This window comes from Bison bison, unplaced genomic scaffold (genome assembly GCF_000754665.1).
Source record: "Bison bison bison isolate TAMUID 2011002044 unplaced genomic scaffold, Bison_UMD1.0 scf7180017864286, whole genome shotgun sequence".
Classification (NCBI taxonomy): Eukaryota; Metazoa; Chordata; class Mammalia; order Artiodactyla; family Bovidae; genus Bison; species Bison bison.
Window position 1 is genome coordinate 2,724,446 of NW_011494858.1, and position 18,032 is coordinate 2,742,477.

At 42.9% G+C, this 18,032-nt stretch overlaps 1 pseudogene; it reads left to right on the plus strand.

Annotated features, from left to right (window-relative positions):
- The window catches only part of LOC104995790, a 26,318-nt pseudogene that overhangs the window by 653 nt on the left and 7,633 nt on the right, over positions 1-18,032 (plus strand).

Below are 18,032 nucleotides of genomic sequence, written 5' to 3' on the forward strand. Positions count from 1 at the left end.
GTTTTCTTTTCTAGGCCCCAAAGACTCCTTCACCGGGTTCATTAGGGACCCTCGCACGGTGCTGAGGGTTTGGTTTCCTGGGTGGAACTGAGAGCAACTGTGAATCTGGCACAGATTCGGCTCCTAGTGCGGGAGACACGGGGTGCGTCCCAGGGGCCACGCCTTCGACTTCCAGCGGATGCTTTAAGCTTAAGGCCTTCCCCTAGATGGCTCCTGACACGTGGCCTGTAATGCCTCCTGTCGCTCAGGTCTTGACCCGATTCTGTTCCGGCCTAGTATCCTCTGAGTCTGCTGCTCCTTCTCTTCGCCAGGACCCCGGCCACCGGCTCTGGACCCTGCAGCACCGCACAAAGTGTGGATGGCCTGAACTCAGACCCCACCCCTGCTCCTTTGCTTTGGTCTCTGTTATCTACTTGAACTTGCCCTGGCAGGTTCCTCATCTACCGCAGGGAAATGAAAAGAACCTTACGGGTCTTTTGTGGGGATTTAAATACTGTAGTTATTGTTTAGTTGCTAAGTGGTTTCCGACTCTTTTGCAATCCCAAGAATGTAGCCCGCCAGGCTCCTCTGTCCAGGGGATTTTCCCGGCCAGAATACTGGAATGGGTTGCCATTTCATTCTCCAGGGGATCTTCCTAATGGAGGGATGGAACCCAGGTCTCCTGCATTGGTAGGGGATTCTTTACCACCGAGTCACTGGGAATTTTAATGAATTGGTATTTGTTAAGATTTATTAGATGAGTGCTTGGCATCTAGTAAATTCTCTGAATGTCATTGTTACCCTTTGTGGTGGGGCATCTCACTGTGTAAGGTTGTATCATTTATTTGGTAACCTCCTTGTCTCTCTCCTGCTAGAGTATAAGCTTTATGTAGCCATACAACAGGCTTTGTTCAGGTGACTGCCATATCTTGAGTGCTTAGAAGAGTTTTCGGTGAAGTGGGGAAAAAATGGTAAAGAAAAATAGGGGCACGTATAACATTTCTAATTAGTCATCAGTTACTAGTGATACATATACTAGAATACTACTAAGGAAAGTGTCTCCCCACCCTCTTCTGCTAACAAGCTAGTGATACTTGGAGTAATTGTTGCTCCGCATACATCACCATGTTGCTGGCAACCTTGTGATTTGATGCATTGTTTTCTGTAATTTATTTGATAATAAATTGTGAGATATTTTGCCACTCTTCCTTTGAAGAGTCAAGTCCTTGGGACATCTTTGAAGGAAATAATTTGAAAATTAGCATGTTTTTTGGAAAATAGGCTATTTTTCTGAAAATGTGCTTCCCAGCATTGTTTATAATAGTAAAAATTAGAAATAATCTACAATAAAGAGATTAAGTAAATAAGACATATTACAGATGAGCAGTAGATATGAACATGAAAATATGGAAATACATTAAGATGGAGGAATATGCTTTTTTCCTCTGAATGATTCCTTTAATGCCAAAGTAACATTGTTTTAAAAGCTAGTAAGATCGAAAAAAAAAAATCCATGCAAAGTAATCTCATGAGTCTATTCCTTTAGCAGGCTAAAAATAATTATTTGGCCCTTTGAGCCTGTCCCAGAGTCATAAATTTCCCCAGGCTTCCCTTATTTCTCTTCTCCAGGAGTTCCTTTGCAACCCTGACTGATCTTTTATTGTAATATGCAGTCAGCCTCCTGGGTATGATTTTCAGAATAAATTGCAAAGTATTCATGAAAGTGAATGCCTATGAGTCCTTTGATTCTCTTAAAGAAGGAAGTATTCTTTGAAAGCGTGGCTTCTGTTAAGATTAAGGATACTTTTGGTACAATCTTAACGTTTCTAATCTTTAGCTGTGATGTTCTGAAAAGCGTTTGTCTTGTTTCCACTTGTCTCTTGAATCATATTGACGGAGTGTCCGTAGGAGAGTTTCACCTCCTTGAAGATTGAAGCCTAGCGGTCCCGCGCTATTCCCAATCCAGATGTCTGCAAAACTGAGAGTCGTCAAAACTCCAGGGGACCCTGACTGCCTTGTGTTAATGAAGGCAGGCCTGTAATATGGCCTCCGACTGCCACTGGAGCAGCTTCTCTGGGCCCTGAGCCGGCTCTGCGAGCTTTGCTGTCAGTGGCAGAGGCCCGAGGTGCGCAGCAAGGAGCAGATCCTGGAGCTGCTGGTGCTGGAGCAGTTCCTGGCCATCCTGCCCGAGGAGCTGCAGGCCGTGAGTAACGCCCAGAGAGCAGAGAGGATGCTGTGGAAATGCTGGAGGAGCTGGAGAAGGATCTCGATGGGGAGGCTGAACACGTGAGAAGGCGGCGGTGGGAGGGCGGAGCGAGGCGCAGTCAGAAGCCCGGCGCCTCACTAAGGGCGAGCTCCCAGACCGTACGTACTCCACTCGGCACAAGTCGGGGTATAGTGTGGCGAACGGACACCCGGCTGTGCCCGAAATCAGGATGTGCCTCTACTTTTTTCCTTCCCCTTTCCGGTGTCCCAAGATAGTTTCTTCTGTTATTTTACCCTCAAGTCCCACCCCGATTCCCTTCTTCAGCCTCAGTAATACCAAACTGTTTCTAGGTCTTTTTTGGACAAAATGAGGACATGCTCGCAAAGAAACTACCAACTTGTGAAATCCCTCAGGAGATACCATGTCACCAACCCAAGCCCGCAGAAAAGCAGCTGCGGTGGGCGTTGAAGAGCCTGTGCTCCTTCAGATGAAATGGTGAGGGGGGTTGTGGCCCCATCATGTGATTAATTTATCATTCTAACTTCTGTTGATTGATACTTGTACTAAATCTTGCTTGTTGCTACCCACTGCCATATTGAATTCCTCTCCTTCAGTTGCTCCTCTCTTCTCCAATAATTTCTTGTCTTTTAGGCCTCTCTTTTCTTCCAGACTTTCCTTGGTCTGTAAAGTATCTTTTTACCCCTACTCACCATTCTACCTTTTGCACAGAGCTTTTCATCTTTATCACTGACTGCCTCATCAGTATGTAAATCTCTTTTGCCTTTGATCTTCTCAGTGTTTTCTGCCTTACCTTCTCCATCCTCTAAAATCTCAGGTGACTCCGTAGTAAAGAATCTGCCTCCCAATGCAGGAGATCTAAGAGACAGGGGTTCCATCCCTGGTCTGGGAAGATCCCCTGGAGAAGGAAATGGCTACCCACTCCAGTAGCCTTGCCTGGGAAATCCCATGGAGAGAGGAGCCTGGTGGGCTGCAGTCCTTGGGGGTCACAAAGAGTCAGATATGACTGAGCACGCATGCACGGTGCCATGCTCTACATTGATGTTATATTGCAAACATGCTCTCTCAAAAATAATCTATGCTCCATTCAGATCATTCTATTTCCTTTTCCTTCCCTCTGAACAAAGAAATGATTACATTTTCTTTTATGTGTACTATTTCAGATAGAGACGCCAGAACTAAAAATGTGAAATCTGCTTTAAGACAAAAGACTTCAGGCAAAGAACTGCATTACAAAGTTTCTAACACTCTTCAAGTGAATGCTCCCCAGAATTTCACGTTTAGAAGAACATGTGAACAAGACAGAAAGTTTGAAAGAAGACAGGGAAACTGTCCTTGAAAAAAACAACACAAGTGTGAGGAATGTGGCAAAGTCTTCAGTTAGAGCTCAGCCCTTAATCTACATCAGAGAATCTACAGTGGAGAGAAACCTTATACATGTGAAGTGTGTGCAACGTCTTTCAGCTGAAGTACAGTCCTGATTCAGCATCGAAGAATCCATACTGGGGAAAAACCCTTCAAATGTCATGAATGTGGGAAAGCCTTTAGTCAGAGCTCAGTCCTTAACATTATACATGTGACATGTGTGCAGAGTCTTTCAGCCAAAGTACAGTCCTAATTCAGCATCGAAGAACCCATACTGGGAAGAAACGCTTCAAATGTCATGAATGTGGGAATCCTTTAGTCAGAGCTAGAATCTTTTCAGACATAGGAAGAAACTTGCTGGAGAAAAAGTCCCATATGAGTTGTGAGGGAATCGAAGCATTTACTGAGAAATTTTTCTCTGAGGGAGAAGGCGCAAGGCACCTATACTCCTTTAGTATAAATCGGTAGTTTCGGTGGGCACTGGTTTCCGTTCCAAGGTTATTAAAGCCACAGGAGAGAATGTGGAATATTTTCTGCCAGCAATGTTTACTTCTCTGCTTTTCAGTACAGGGTCAATTCAGATGTTTGAGATTCTAAAGCTATAGAGTTCCATCCCTCAGTTCAGTTCAGTTCATTTGCTCAGTCGTGTCCAACTCTTTTTGGCCCCATGGACTACAGCATGCCAGGCTTCCCTGTCCATCACCAACTCCTGGAGTTTGCTCAGATTCATGTCCATCAAGCAGGTGATGCATCCAACCATCTCATCCTCTGTTCTCCCTTTCTCCTCCATCTCTAGTGCAGCTTTTGAAAAGATACTCTCAGTCACATTTGACTGTTTATATTATTAACCCAAATAATAAAATAGTATGTTCCTTTTTAGACAAGTACATTTTCCCTGCTCAGAAGGAATGTGTGAGTTTGCATATAAGTGGATATTCTCCATTTCATTACTTGAACACTGGAGTTGTTAGACCAAAGATTAAAAAGAATTTCCTGGCCGTCAGTGTTTAGGATTCACGTTTTCAGTGTCATGGGCCTGGCTTCAATCCTGATCAGGGAATTAAAATCCCACAAGCCACACTGTGCAGCCAAAATATAAAATAAATGTCCTATTTTATTTTCTGTTTTTGAGTTACTTAGACAGTCATGTCTGACTCTCTGCGACCCCATGGACTATAGCCTGCCAGGCTCGAGGAGACCAAAAAGAATATGTACCTCAAGACCTACGCTGAAATGTCCAGGGTCATTGTTAGGAAGCAGGTGAGTAAAGGGACTTTAATCATCTCTTAAGAAAATTCACAAGAACCTACAAACTGTTTTGTTTGCATTTTTTAAATTGAGGTATCAGTTCAGTTCAGTTCAATCACTCAGCCGTGTCTGACTCTTAGCGACCCCATGAATCGCAGCACACCAGGCCTCCCTGTCCATTGCTAACTCCAGGAGTTCACTCAGACTCACGTCCATTGAGTCAGTGATGCCATCCAGCCATCTCATCCTCTGTTGTCCTCTTCTCCTCCTGCCCCCAATCCCTCCCAGCATCAGTCTTTTCCAATGAGTCAACTCTTCGCATGAGGTGGCCAAATTGAGGTATAGTTGATGTATAAAGAGCCTACATACTGTTTATGATACTAAGGGGTGCTAATATGCTAATTTTTAATCAAGTTTAGCCCAAGTCATATTAATTCTCTGGTTAGATAAACTAGCACCTCCTACTTATTAGGAGACCTAATTAAGTACAAGATAACTCAGTATCCTGGAGAAGGCAGTGGCACCCCACTCCAGTACTCTTGCCTGGAAAATCCCATGGATGGAGGAGCCTGGTAGGCTGCAGTCCATGGGGTCACTAAGAGTTGGACACGACTGAGCAACTTCACTTTCACTTTTCACTTTCATGCATTGGAGAAGGAAATGGCAACCCACTCCAGTGTTCTTGCCTGGAGAATCCCAGGGACGGTGGAGCCTGGTGGGCTGCCATCTATGGGGTCGCACAGAGTTGGACAGGACTGAAGCGACTTAGCAGCAGCAGCAGCAGCAGCAACTCAGTATCCAGTGACACCCTTCAAGGATTTGTTATTCTAAGATAATTCACATCACTGTTGGGTAGAGAAGTTCCAATTATTTACAATGGAGAGAATGTAATCTTGCAAAGTCTATGGCACAACCAAATGAAGAAGGACACTTCCCTCAGAATACATGATTAGAAAAAAATAATAGTGTAGAATTAAATATTTTTCTTGTGTAGAAAAAAATAATTATCTCCTTTACAATTTATATTGGAAATATCTCAGTGAAAGTATTAAGATAGCGCTACATGTCTTCAGGGAGTGACATAACCATAATGCTGCTGCTGCTGCTAAGTCGTATCAGTCGTGTCCGACTCTGCGCGACCCCATAGACGGAGTGTTCTAATAATGAACAGTTTTCTGTGTGTGCTTATATAAAGTTGATGATCACCTTAACATAAAAAAGAAAGATGAAGAAAAGACGGTCCCAACAAGGCTGACGTGCACACCTGGAAATGGGAACTGTTAACAGCTGATGGCTCTCCTGCAGAGTTCTTCATGACCTCTGTTCTTGCCTGAATCAGCTGTGAATGTGTTTCAGGCATCACAGGACAACCTTTTCTGGGCCTTTCTCATCATTCTTAGTAAGATGAGTTTCTAGACAATTTATCATGTTGTAAGACCTTGGATTTTGATATTCTTATACAAATGAGGAAATCACTAAAGTTCAATTTAAAGAGGCCATTGAGATATACCACATTTAATTCAATCAGAGTCTCTTGTTTAAATGACAGATATGGTTTTATATTATTATTCTGACAATATATAAGATAATGTCCCCCTTTCCAGGGATTCTTGATAGAATTCTATATATATTACAAGAATACATGGACTGGGACTTCCCTGATGGTCCAGTGGTTAAGAATCCACCTTCCAATGCAGAGGATGTGGGTTTAATCCCTGGTTGGGGAGCTACCAGTATCCCACATGCCACACGCTGCCAGGGCAACTAAGCCCACGTGCCACAGCTATGACCCGACACAGCCAAATATAAATAAATAGATTTTTTAAAAATATGTGGATTATTGTGTCTCCCATGGTGCCACAGTTACCAACTATGGAGACAACCATGAAAAATGAGTCTTTGGAAGGAGAAGGGAAGAGAGTGCTCATGGGGAACTTCTTTGTTCCTCATGAAGTATAAACGCTTCATTATCAGAAAATCCAGCCATGTTTAGTGCTTGGAGTAACTCTGGAAACAAATGTGGGAGTACCTGCTCTGCTTAGTTAGAATATTGATAAATAAGATTCTAAGGGAGAGGTGAATATAAATTTTAATTTTAGAATTTTCTGTTAGGGTCATACTTTGTAGCTCTAGTAAATATACATAAATACTGAGTTTGTATATTTTCATTAATTAAAAACATAGGAATCTTTTTATTTGGGTCTCATGCTTTTTGTAATTAAAGAGAGGAACAAGCCATCTATTAAAGCAGCAAAAGATATATATATTGTCAGTTACTGCTTAATCATAAAAAGTTTTTTGTGAATAGTACTCATAGGAAGTACTCATAGAGTACTATGTGAATAAAAGGACAGAATCTAAACCAAGTATTCTGAGGGAAGTGTCCTTCTTCACTTAGTTATGCCATAAGCTTTGCAAGATTACCTTCTTTTCATTGTGAATAATATGAACTTTTCCACCAGAAAAGTAAAGTGAATCATATCCTCTTAGAATAATGAATCTTTAAAGGGTGTCACTGGGTTCTTTGAGTTATCTTGCTCCTATTTAGGTCTCCTAATAAGTAGGAGGTGCTAGTTTATCTAACCAGAGAATTAATATGACTTGAGCTAAATTTGATTAAAAAAATTACTAGCATCCCCATCAAACTGATTAATTCCCACAGATAGTAAGCACTCCAAAATGAAATTGGATGTTTTTAGAATAATTTCACTTCATCTGAGCCTTCATTATTATCTATAATCCTATGTTCCTCCTTCTCCTCTCCAATTCTCTTCAGTGACCAGCTCAGATGTTTGCCACTAACCTTGAAACCTTCTGTACCAGGAATGTTGGATACAAAATCCAGCAAATCTTTTGGTGGCTTAAACAAATTAGAGTCCGCAACCAGAAATCTGGAGGCAAGCTGCTGCTGGCTGTCAGTCAGCCACTGAACAATGACTTCTCTGGCTGCTGTCTCTGCACTTTGGCCTTTCCTTCATGTTTACTTTCTCAGATAAGAGGGAGTGCTGTCCCAGGTCTGGAGTGGCATCTGGAGTCAAGTCAGGGAGAAAGAGGAAAGGGTGCTCCACCCATTGCCATCTCCATTACTAGAAAAAAATTAGCTTTCTAAGAAGCCCCAACAAAATTCCACCTATGTTCCCCTGTTGCAAGTATGTCTGGTAAAGCAAGTATTTTCAACCCCTAGGGTTGAAGCTCCAATACTTTGGCCAACTGATGCAGAGAGGCAACTCATTGGAAAAGACCCTGATGCTGGGAAAAGATAGAAGGCAGGAGGAGAAGGGGACTATAGAGGATGAGATGGATGGCATCACCAACTCAGTGGACATGAGTTTGAGCAAGCTCTGGGAGTTGATGATGGACAGGGAGGCCTGGCGGTTGCTGCAGTCCATGGGTAGCAAAGAGTCGGACAAGCGGGAAGATAGCATGGTAGCTGGGGATTGGGAACCAATTGTGTTGAAACAGTGTCCGCCATACTCCTCCTTGGCCACTTAACTTTTCCTGAGCACATGGCTATGATTTTGCCTTCTTCACTTAAAAAAAAAAAAAAAAGTGAGGAGCCCATCAAGGTTGTCAGCTTAGCTGCATCTCCCCCATCGTCTCCTCTCCCCTTCTTTCAGAATGAAGGAGGGTGTGCTCTCTTCTCTGGCCCCTCACCTTTCCTCCCCACCTCTGAAGGATGTGGGCTGCCATCAGTCATTTTCTCTTATTTCTTCATCCTTTTGCCTCCCTTCTGGATCCATCTCTTCAACATTGAAAGCATGCTGAATGAAAAAGTCAAGATGGTGGCTAATCCCTGAGTGACAAGGAGCAAAATGGCCCTTAGCTTTGTCTCCTTCACGTGCATTCATCTCTTTCAGCCACAGTGATCTTTCTAAAATAGAAACTTATGTCCCTTTTTTGCCTAAAACACAAGCATCTCATTGCTTTATTATAAAGTCAGAACTCCTAAACAAAGTGTTTGAGGCTCATCATGATCTGACCACCGCTTATCATTTCTGCTTTCTCTCTCTCTCCTGTTATTACATCTTTAATTCTCTATGCCAAACACATTTTTTAAATTATTTATTTTAATTGGAGGCTAATTACTTTACAATATTGTAGTGGTTTTTGCCATGCATTGACATGAATCAGCCATGGGTGTACATGTGTCCCCCATCCTGAACCACCTCCCACCTCCCTCCCCATCCCATCCCTCAGGGTCATGCCAGTGCACCAGCCCTGAGCACCCTGTCTCATGCATCGAACCTGTACTGGCGATCTATTTCACATATGATAATGTACATGTTTCAATGCTATTCTCTCAAATCATCCCACCCTCGCCTTCTCCCACAGAGTCCAAAAGTCTGTTCTTTAAATCTGTGTCTCTTTTGCTGTCTTGCATATAGGGTCATCATTACCATCTTTCTAAATTCCATATATATGCGTTAATATACTGTATTGGAACTAAAAAGCCTCTTGATGAAAGTGGAAGTGGAGAGTGAAAAAGTTGGCTTAAAGCTCAACATTCAGAAAACGAAGATCATGGCATCTGGTCCCACCACTTCATGGGAAATAGATGGGGAAACAGTGGAAACAGTGGCAGACTTTATTTTTGGGGGCTCCAAAATCACTGCAGATGGTGACTGCAGCCATGAAATTAAAAGACGCTTACTCCTTGGAAGGAAAGTTATGTCCAACCTAGATAGCATATTCAAAAGCAAAAACATTACTGTACCAACAAAGGTCCGTCTAGTTAAGGCTATGGTTTTTCCTGTGGTCATGTATGGATGTGAGAGTTGGACTGTGAAGAAAGCTGAGCGCCGAAGAATTGATGCTTTTGAACTGTGGTGTTGGAGAAGACTCTTGAGAGTCCCTTGGACTGCAAGGAGATCCAACCAGTCCATTGTGAAGGAGATCAGCCCTGGGATTTCTTTGGAAGGAATGATGCTAAAGCTGAAACTCCAGTACTTTGGCCATCTCATGTGAAGAGTTAACTCACTGGAAAAGACTCTGATGCTGGGAGGGATTGTGGGCAGGAGGAGAAGGGGACAACAGAGGATGAGATGGCTGGATGGCATCACCGACTCGATGGACGTGAGTCTGACTGAACTCCGGATATTGGTGATGGACAGGGAGGCCTGGCGTGCTGCGATTCATGGGGTCGCAAAGAGTCAGACACAACTGAGTGACTGAACTGAACTGATACTATATTGGTGTTTTTCTTTCTTTCTTTTTTTAATTTTATTTTATTTTTAAACTTTACAAATTGTATTAGTTTTACCAAATATCAAAATGAATCTGCCACAGGTATACATGTGTTCCCCATCCTGAACCCTCCTCCCTCCTCCTTCCCCATACCATCCCTCTGGGTCGTCCCAGTGCACTAGCCCCAAGCATCCAGTATTGTGCATCGAACCTGGACTGGCAACTCGTTTCATACATGATATTATACATGTTTCAATGCCATTCTTCCAAATCTTCCCACCCTCTCCCTCTGCAACAGAGTCCATAAGACTGTTCCATACATCAGTGTCTCTTTTGCTGTCTCGTACACAGGGTTATTGTTAGCATCTTTCTAAATTCCATATATATGCATTAGTATACTGTATTGGTGTTTTTCTTTCTGGCTTACTTCACTCTGTATAATATGCTCCAGTTTCATTCACCTCATTAGAACTGATTCAAATGTATTCTTTTTAATGGCTGAGTAATACTCCATTGTGTATATGTACCACAGCTTTCTTATCCATTCATCTGCTGATGGACATCCAGGTTGCTTCCATGTCCTGGCTATTATAAACAGGGCTGCGATGAACATTGGGGTACACGTGTCTGGTGTTTTTCTTTCTGACTTACTTCACTGTGTATAATATGCTCCAGTTTCATCCACTTCATTAGAACTGATTCAAATGCATTCTTTTTAATAGTTGAGTAATATTCCATTGTGTATATGTACCACAGCTTTCTTACCCATTCATCTGCTGATGGACATCTAGGCTGCTTCCATGTCCTGGATATTATAAACAGTGCTGTGATGAACACTGGGGTACTCGTGCTCTTTCAATTCTGGTTTCCTCGGTTTGTATGCCCAGCAGTGAGATTGCTGGGTACTATGTCAAACACATTTTGGATTAGAAGTCTTTCTCTTACCTCTGGGCCTTTGTATGTATTCGTTTTAAACTCTTATCCAGCCTCTACACTTTATCTAACTCCTGTATGTTCTTCAGATTTTAGCTCAGATGCCACTTCTTCCAGGAAGCTGTGACGCCTTAAGAGCTGGTTAGGACCACCTCCACACCCTTCTGTTGATTTCATAGCAATCTGTTCTCACTCTGGCATCACATTTATCACATGAAATAAAATATTTTTAAAATATTGAAATGCACTCAGGGGCTTCCCTGGTGGTCTGGTGGTTAAGAATCCACCTACCAATGCAGGGGACACAGATTCAATCCAGACTCTGGGAAGACCCCACATGCCATGGAGCAACTAAGCCCTTTTGCCACAACTGCTAAGCCCACGCTTTAGAGCCTGGGAAACCACAACTAATGAGCCCATGCAGCACAGCTGAGGCCCGAATGCCTGGAGCCCCCGCTCTGCAAATAGAGAAACCACTGCAGTAAGAAGCCCATGCACCCCAACTAGAGAGCAGCTCCCGCTTTCTGCAACTAGAGAACGCCTGCGAGCAGCAAGAAAGATCCAACACAGCCAAAAAAACCTTTTTTTTTTTTAAAAAAAAATGCACTCAGCCATAAAAAAAGAACAACAATGCCATTTGCAGCGACAAGGACAGACCTAGAGACTGTCATACTGAGTGAAGTCAGAGAAAACCAGGTATATGATGTCACTTATGTTGTAGAATCTAAACAAATGGTACAAATGAACTTATTTACAAAACAGAGTCACAGATGTAGAAAACAAACATGGTTGCTGGGGAAAAAGGGAGGGAGGGATAAATCGGGAGATTGGGATTGACATATACACTTTATATACTAATAAAACATAACTAATAAGGGCCTACTGTATAGCACAGGGAACTCCACTCATCACTCTGTAATGACCTATATGGGAAAAGAATCTAAAAAGGAGTAGATAAATGTATAACTGATTCACTTTGCTGTCCACCTGGAACTAAGACAACATTGTAAATCAACTATACATCAATAAAATGTTTTAAAGTAAAATATCAAACTGCAAATATAGCCCAAGGCAGAGGAGAGTGAATGATACTTTGAGAAGAAAGAAAGTTGTGAGAGCAAAAGAAAGAAAAAGTAAAAGCCCTTCTGATCCTGGGAATGGTGAGACAGAGGTCAGACACAGATGGTGGTTCACCTCTGCAGCAGTGCTGGAGGGGGCTGGGAGAGAGCTGGAAACAGGAGGAAGCTGGTCTTGTCATGAGTGCACTGGGAAGACGACTGCCAATAGGCCTCCTGTGCTCCAAGGTTGGAACACTGTGAAATGGCAGTACAGACTTAGCAAAGGGTCTCTGCCAGCTACCACGTGATTCAGAAGATGTGTTACCATTCCCCATGCCTGATGGGGACCTTGGAAATTAGCTGATCGAACCACCAGGAGAGCTGAGATCACAAAGTAACTTTGTGGAACCTGTACCCAGAGCTGTAAATCTGAGCCACTCCTTAGAGGGGCGGCTAGGACGCAAGTGAAGGCACACCACCAAGGAAGGGGTACTGGCCTCCTGCCTGGCCTGAGGAACAGAGCACTTGCTCCTGCAGGTTAGATGAACAAGCACCACAGCAGACCAGCTGCCCAGAACAGAAGCCAGAGAAGATAAGGAGGACAGCAAGGCCACCTGAGACCCAACCCACAGCACCACCTCTCCACAGACCTCCAGATGGCGGAGAAGGGCAGAGGGAGAAATGGCCATGTGAGGGAGTTGAATTTAAAATGGACTGAATAATATAATTCAACTCTCACCATCACACTCCCTACCCAGTGGGGTGGGGATTCAGGAAGCAAAAACATCATCTATAAAAGATAAGCTCCATTTTTTTTTTTTTTTTTTGCAACGTGATAGCCTTTTATCCACTAAATGGATACTATATCTACTGTATTGACTTCACTATTTTACATTTCTTGAGAACATGAGCTACAGTCACTGGTGTTTCTCAAGTGTCAGACAGAATGCATGGCCCATAATAGGCACTCAAATATTTGTGGAATGAAAATATTTGAAAATCATATATCTGATAAAGGATTAATATCCAGAATGTATGAAGAACTCCTACAACTCAACAGAAAAAGAAAATAACCATTTCAAAAATGGGCAAAAGACATGAATAGACATTTCTCCAAAGAAGATATATAAATGACCAATAAGAACTGGAAAAGATGTTCAGTATCGCTCATCTTTTGGGAAATGCGAATCAAAGCCTCAGTGAGATACCACCTCATACCCATCATGATGGCTGATTAAAAATACAAAAAAATAACAAGTGTTGGCAAAAATGTAGAGAAATTGGAATCCTGGAGCATCGTTGATGGGAATGTAAACTGGTACAGCCACTGTGGAAAACAGCTTAGTGTTTCCTCAAAAAACTAAACATAGAATTACCATATGATCTGGCAATTCCACTCCTAATAGAGACCCCAAAGAGTTGAAAGCATGGACTCAAACAGATATTTGTACACTTACGTTCATAGCAGCATCATTCACAATAGCCAAAAGGGGGAAGCAACCCAAGTGTTCATCAGTAAATCAACAGATAAGCAAAAGCATACTATATACATACAGTGGAATATTATTTAGCCTTAAAAAGCAATGAAATTCTGACACAAGTATCCCCCACTTTTCAAAAGTTCACTTTACATTACTTCGCTTTATACAAAAGACCTACATCAGTACAGGTTTCTCCCGCTATCTGAAAGAAGAGTGTTCCTCTGAAAACTTTCATAGGCTGAAATGGTGTAAAGCAAAGAAGCGGTTACCTTAGACACAGTTCAAAGTTACAGTAGCTTGATGCTGAGATGCTGAGGGTCGTTCTCCAGGAAGGAGCTTCGCGGTGCCACTCTCGCTGCTTGGGCTGCTTGTGGCAAAGCAAATGCTGAAAGCTATCACTGCCTTTTTCCTTGAAAGTAAAAATCCTCCTCAGATTTATTTCAATTAGTAAAAACAAGTACAGGTGGCCTCTGTGTTACACTTTATATCACTTCAGTTTTATGAAAGACCTATGTTACTACCTGTTTTCTGGTGGCTGGTAAAGAATTCGCCTGCAATGTGGGAGACTTGGGTTTGATCCCTGGGTTGGGAAGATCTCCTGGAGAAGGGAAAGGCCACCCACGCCCGTATTCTGGCCTGGAGAATTCCATGGACTGTGTAGTCCATGGGGTAACAAAGAGTTGGACACAACTGAGTGACTTTTACTCACATGGAGACAGCAGGCATCCTGAACAGCAAGACTGGCACAGCCAAGCCCCTTCTGTGGAACTCTACTCAGCATCTCAGAATCAAGCTGCCATAGCCTTGAACTATGTCTGTGAGCATCTGTGCTTTATCTTGATTGAGTTCATGTATCCCTGGTGGCTCAGTAGTAAAGAATCTGCCTGCAATGCAGGAAACCCGGGTTCAATCCCTGGATGGGAAAGATGATCTGGAGAAGGGAATGGCTACCCACTGCAGTATTCTTCCCTGGAGAATTCCATGGACAGAGGAGCCTGGTGGGCTACAGTCCATGGGGTTGGTCGCTCAATGTGTGACTGAGCACAGTACACCAAATGAGCTTCCAAAAGATTTCACAGAAGCTCCCTGCTTTGGGGTAGTGGAAGAAATTTGTACATGCTGCAACAGTGCTGAACCTTGAAAACACAGTGAATGAAATAAGCTGGATAAATAAAGATGAATATTGTATAATGTTACTTATATGAGGTATCTAGAATAGGCAAACTCATAGAATAGTGATTACCAGGACTTGGGGGGAAGAGGATTGAGGAGTTTTTAATGGGTACAGAGTTTCTGTTCGGGGTGATGAGAAAGTTCTGGAAATGGATAATTGTCATGGTTGTACAGTATTATGAATGTATTTAATGCCACTGAACTATACACTTAAAAATGGTTAAAATGGTAAACTTCATGTTTATTTTACCACAGGAACATTGGAGGAAACAAAAGGGAAAAGACTTTTCTATAATTCTTCCCTAATAACATTTACAGTTTATCAAAAAAAAAAAGAAGAAACACTGTAGATTGTCTGTCAAAAAGCAGATCATCTGGAAGACAAAATCCAGACAGGTGTTAGGTGAAGATACTGAAAAAGAATCTTCTCTTTGCCACTAACACTTAGGACAGGCCATGATGGGATTGTTCCAGCAGTCCAAAAGATTTATTTTTACTTTTTTGACCACTCTGTGTGGCATGTGGGATCCTAGTTCCCTTGACCAGGGATCGAACCTGTGCAGAGCCCTAACCACTGGAGTACCAGGGAATTCCCAGTCCTAGAAGATCTGAATGGATTATATAAGCAATAAGTCCTGGATGGCTAGTAAATAATATTGTTTTATAATTTCTATCTTGGATTCAACATGCTTCCTTTTATAAAGCTATATGCTAAATAACTATAATTATTATTATATGCTAATCATTTGGGCTTCCCAGGTGGCTCAGTGGGTAAAGAATCCGCCTGCAAGGCAGGAGATGCAGGAGACGTGGGTTCAATCCCTGGGTCAGAAAGATCCCCCGGTGGAGGGCATGGCAACCCACTCCAGTATTCTTGCCTGAAGAATCCCATGGACAGAGGAGCCTGGTGGGCTACAGTCCACAGGGTTGAAAAGAGTAGGACACACTGAAGTGACTCAGCACATGCTAATTATTTACTTTATTGGTTCCTGACATTTTAACCTCATGGATATGTTTTATTATCTGGATCTCTAAATCTTACTCAAGTTTGAATTTGAAGATTGACTATGATTAACTTGTTTGTCTTCAGATGGGGGACTGATTTTATTCAAAGTCTATAATGACATGGGGTGGCAGCTAAAATAAGGAACTCTACTGTCAGAGCTAATGATCAGCTGGATAGACATCTACCGTCTTTTCCTATATAGGTCTGCTCGCTCCAGTCTATTGAAGAAGGACTTGTCAGGATTGTAGGTAGAACATCTCCACTTGGACATGTCAGTGAGGCCACATCAGAACTGAATTAGTCCATTAAACATTGTTTTTGATTCATTGACTTTTAGCAGTCTTGCAACCCAGGTGGTTTTAGTTTGATTTCTTGATAGTCATTCAACCACAAATGATTAGTATAGGCCAATAATGATAACTGCATTCCACCTGCAAGTAATTTTGATTTTGTTGTTGTTGTTCAGTCCCCAAGTCACGTCCAACTCTTAGTGACCCAATGGACTGTAGCCCACCAAGCTCCTCTGTCCCTGGGATTTCCCAGGGAAGAATACTGGAGTGGGTTGCCATTTCCTTCTTCAGGGGATCTTCCCAATCCAGGGGTCAAACCTGCATCTTTTGCATTGGCAGGTGAATTCTTTACCACTGAGCTACCAGGGAAGCCCAGTTTTGATTTAGGCACTGGCATATCACTCAATTTAGGCCAATGAGACATTAGGGAAAGCCTGCTGCCTGGCTTCTGGAAAAGTTTGCTTTCTTCTAAAAAAAGAGACATAAAAAAGAGATGATACTTTTCAGTCTCCAGATGTTCTTGTGACTGGTTATGATAGCAGGCAGTGCTGCAAGAGCTGGAGGATGCAGCTGACCCAGTTGGAGGGAGGAGCTAAGAATACTACAGATAAGCAAGACTAAGCCCTAAGGTTGGAGAAGGCAATGGCACCCCACTCCAGTATTCTTGCCTGGAAAATCCCATGGACAGAGGAGCCTGGTAGGCTGCAGTCCATGGGGTCGCTAGGAGTTGGACATGACTGAGCGACTTCACTTTCACTTTTCACTTTCATGCATTGGAGAAGGAAATGGCAACCCACTGCAGTGTTCTTGCCTGGAGAATCCCAGGGATGGAGGAGCCTGTTGGGCTGCCGTTGATGGGGTCGCACAGAGTCGGACATGACTGAAGCGACTTAGCAGCAGCAGCAGCAAGCCCTAAGGTACCACTTTTCATATACTTACACTAGAAGAGACAAAAGACTGTCAGGGTAAAAACCAGAAGATCAATTTAAAACCAAATAAGTAGAAGAGAGAGAATGATAAAAGTAAAAAACAGAGGCTCTGGTTCTAGGCAAGATGGAGTAAGCATACTCCAACCTCATCTCGTTCCCGAGAGAGTCCCACAGTTGTCCAGTCGCTCAGTCGTGTCTGACTCTTTGCTACTCCCTGGACTATATAGCACACCAGGCTCCTCTGTCCTCCACTATCTGCCAGAGTTTACTCAGATTCAAGTCCACTGAGTCAGTGATGCTATCTAACCATCTCATCCTCTGCCACCCCTTTATCCTTTTGCCTTCAGTCTTCCGAGCATCAGGGTCTTTTCCAATGAGTTGGCTCTTCCCATCAGGTGGCCAAAGTCCCAGATAATCCTGGACAAAGATCACAGAGTAGCTCCCTGAGGACTCCTCAAAGTGAATAATAGAAAGCAGACTGGGGAAGAAGACTAGAATTTCAAGTTCCACTGAATTTTACCCCTTTTTTCCTTTTTGGTATCACCTGGCCTAGACTCAAAGGAAGCCTGAAACCCAGAAGTGCCCACAGAGAAGCCCAAGGGATGGGAAAGGGGTTCTTAAGGGTCAGAGAGCATAAGGGAAGTTCCATATCTTTTTTCTTCATTCAACTCCTCTCCCTGTGACAGTGGAGTGATAGCAGCACAGCAAAGACACAGGACATGGGGCAGGCACTTTGAGAGAGAGGGGAACACTTCATTCTGCTCAGATGAGCTTTGGTCCCAGAAGCTTGGTGCCAATCCCACTGCTTTTATTTATTTTTAAAATATGTATGTATTTGACTGTACTGGGTCTTGGTCGTGGCACACAGGATCTTTGATCTTCTTGGGACGTGTGGAGTCTTTAGTTGCAGCATGCGAACTCTTAGCTGTGGCACAACGGATCTAGTTCCCCGACCAGGGATCAAACCCAGGCTCCCTGCATTGAGAGCTTGGAGACTTAGCCACTGGACCACAAGGGAAGTCCCAAGGAATAAAATTAAAAAATGGATAAATTGGAGTTCATCAAAATTAAACCTTTTTCTCTGTCAAACATTCTATTAAAAGAAGACATAGAGATATAATTTTTAGTCATGATTTTCCAGATCCATTCTTTATGTACCAAA